This window comes from Eulemur rufifrons, chromosome 8 (assembly GCF_041146395.1).
Source record: "Eulemur rufifrons isolate Redbay chromosome 8, OSU_ERuf_1, whole genome shotgun sequence".
NCBI classification, from domain to species: domain Eukaryota; kingdom Metazoa; phylum Chordata; class Mammalia; order Primates; family Lemuridae; genus Eulemur; species Eulemur rufifrons.
The window spans coordinates 97,396,794-97,399,902 of record NC_090990.1 but is presented as its reverse complement, the minus strand read 5'-3'; the positions used below and the strand labels follow the sequence as shown (position 1 = coordinate 97,399,902).

At 40.2% G+C, this 3,109-nt stretch overlaps 1 pseudogene; it reads right to left on the bottom strand.

Annotated features, from left to right (window-relative positions):
- Positions 1–852: 852 nt before the first annotated feature.
- LOC138389875 (ADP-ribosylation factor-like protein 5A pseudogene) lies at positions 853–1,823 on the bottom strand (annotated as a pseudogene).
- Positions 1,824–3,109: the final 1,286 nt, after the last annotated feature.

Below are 3,109 nucleotides of genomic sequence, written 5' to 3'. Positions count from 1 at the left end.
TGCACCTGTGTTAGCAGAATAAATATGTAGAATTGTTATGTCTTCTTGTTGAATTTTTCCTTTTTACCATTATATAATAAGCATTTTTGTCTTTCATTAATTTTGTTGATTTGAAGACTAAGTTATCTGAAATCAGAACTGCTATGCCAGATTTCTTTTAGCTTCCATTTGCATGCAATACTGTTTTCCATCCCTTCACCTTGAGTCTAAATGAGTCCTTGTAGGTTAGATGTGTTTCCTGGAGACAGAAGATACATGGCTTGTATTTTTCTTTTTTTTTTTATCCATTTCAGCCAGACTATGTCTCTTCAGTGGGGAGTTTAAGGCATTCACATTTATTGAAAGATTTGATAGGTGGGGTAGATTTCTGTTCATCCTGTTGAGTAGGACTTTGTTGCTTTTTTTCAACTCTTGAGCCATTGTGGTATCTGGCCTTTGACCTTTAGCTTTTGGGTGATTTTACACTGCTGGCTGTCTATTTTGCTGATCTGTGTATAATGCAGTTCTTTTTTTTTTTTTCCCCAAGCTTTTTCCTTTTCCTTTTTTTTTTTTTTTTTTTTTAAGAGCAGCTCAATGATTTTGGGGGTTGGTTAATACAATACAGAGAACATAAGGAGGGAGTACAAAATGGCACTTAACACCAATGCCAGTACTTATCTCATTATGGTTATAACTAAGGATATTATTAATTTTTGTATTATTTGCTTTTCTTTAGAACATAAATCAAAGCCATTAACTTGAACGTGAGGTATATACACAATACATACACAACCTTATACAAAATACTTTTCATAAGTAACATTACCTTTTAAAATATTGGAAACTGAATATCTGTGCTGATTTGTATTTTGACTTAATGAACAAGAAGAAAACATTCAACTAGGGAGGCTTATACTGATAATAAAGCTCTTAAAGTTCAAAATGTCTTCCTCTCCCTTTTACTTACCACTGGCTACACAATGTCCTGAGAGGATTCATTATGAGAAAAATGTCAATCACAGCTTTAATAACTTACTTTGGAAGGAACTAATGAGAAAGCAAATTGGAAGGTGAGACTTCATCTTTGATTTCAAATAAGTGGTCTTAATTTTTCTTCTTATAGAAAAAATTTAAATCAGTTTATTATAAATATATCTAAACCATTAATTTTTGCAGCTTTCAGGTAAAGTCCAGCACTTCGTTTATACAAAGTCTATGAGAAGAGGTCAGTAGAGATCATCTAATCTTAAGTCGTGACATCATCCATTCAAGTCCTTGGCACAATCCTTCACCAGTAAGAGCACAGCATGCCTGGATATGCCACTGGTGATCTTTGATAGAAGTTAGCTTCAAAAACTGGGAGATTTCTGCTACAGTCATACATTCTTTAACATCTTGTTTATTAGCAAAAATCAGCAATCCAGCTTTCCATAGGTCCTCATGTGCTAACATTTTATAGAGTTCTTCTCTAGTTACAGAAATCCTCTCTCTGTCTGTACTGTCCACAACAACTATTACAAACTCTGTGTTAGTATAGTAAGTGTTCCAGGAAGAACGAAGAGATTCTTGGCCACCAATATCCCACATTAGGAAACGTGTATTATTAATCACTATCTCTTCTACATTACTTCCTATTGTAGGGGATGTATGCACAACTTCATTCATAGAAAATTGGTAAAGTATAGTAGTTTTCCCTGCATTATCCAGCCCAACAATGATAACTTTGTGCTCCTGGTGATTGAACAGTCTCCATATCCTGGTGAAGAGAATTCCCATTCTCGGGCAGCGGACCCCCCTCCAGCCACCCGGGCCGCCTGGCCTCCCCTGGCTCAGGCTGAGGGGGAGGAGAGAGAGGCGCTGGAGCCTCCGCCTCTGCTGCTACTCCCGCGCTGGCCGCCGGCCCACTTCCAGGGAACCGGAGGGAGGCCGAAGCCCAGGCCGCCCTGCCGCGCGCGAGGCCCCGCCGCTACCGCCGGGGCACTCGCCTGGCTCGCGCTGCGTTGTCTGCGACCAGCCTCGCGGGCCACCGTCCTCCCCCAGCTCCTCTCGGGAGGCAGCGGCGGTGGCGACCACGCGGGCGGCAGGGGCGAAGGGGCGGGGCGGGAGGGGCGAAGGGGCGGGGCCAGAGGCCAATGCAGTTCTGAGTACTTCCTGCAGGGCAGGTCTTTTCTTGACAAACTCCCTTAGTGTTTGCTTGTCTGAGAAAGTTTTTATTCCCCCCTCATATGCAAAACTTTGTATTGCAGGATACAAAATTCTAGCCTGGCCATTATTCTGTTTGAGAACACTGAGAATGAGGCCTCAATCCCCTCTGGCTTGTAGAATCTCAGTTGAGAAGTCTGCAGTTACTCTGATGGGTTTTCCTTTGTAACTTACCTGGTGCTTTCCCCTAATGGCTCATAGAAGGGCCTCTTTCATATTTATTTTGGCCAGTCTGATGACTATGTGTTGTGGTGATTGTTCTTTGTAATGAATCTCCGAGGTGTCCTTTGAGCTTATTATAACAGGATATCTAGATTTCTAGCAAGGTGAGGGCTAATTTTCCTCAATTATTCCCTCAAATTGGTTTTCCAACCCTTGTGTATTTTCTTCTTCACCCTCAAGAATGCCTATGACTCTTATGTTAGGCTTCTTTACATAATCCCACATTATTTGTAGGCTTTGCTCATTCCTTTTATTTCTCTGCTGTGTCTCTTTGACTGACTTGTTTAATTTGGAAGTGTTGTATTCAAGCTCTGGGATTCTTTCTTCTGCCTGATCTAACCTATCCTTAAGGCTTTCCATAGTGTTTGGCAATCTCTTGAACGAATTTTTCATTTCCAGATGTTCTGTATGATTTTTCTTTATTAATTCAATTTATTTAGTGTATTTTTCATTCATTTCTTGTATTGTTTTTGTGATTTCTTTGTGTTGGGTTTCCATTTTATCTTCTATTTCTTTGAGCATCTTTATAATCCATGTTCAAAATTCTTCTGTCATTTCAATATTTTGATTTTAGTTGGTAGCTACTGTTAGAGAGCTGATGTTCTCTTCTGGGTGTTCTTTCCCTTTGATATTTCCTGCTTTGAGAGTTCTTTCACTGATTCCTTCTCATCTGGAGCAGCTGTTGCTTTTTACTTTTGGGTTTTCC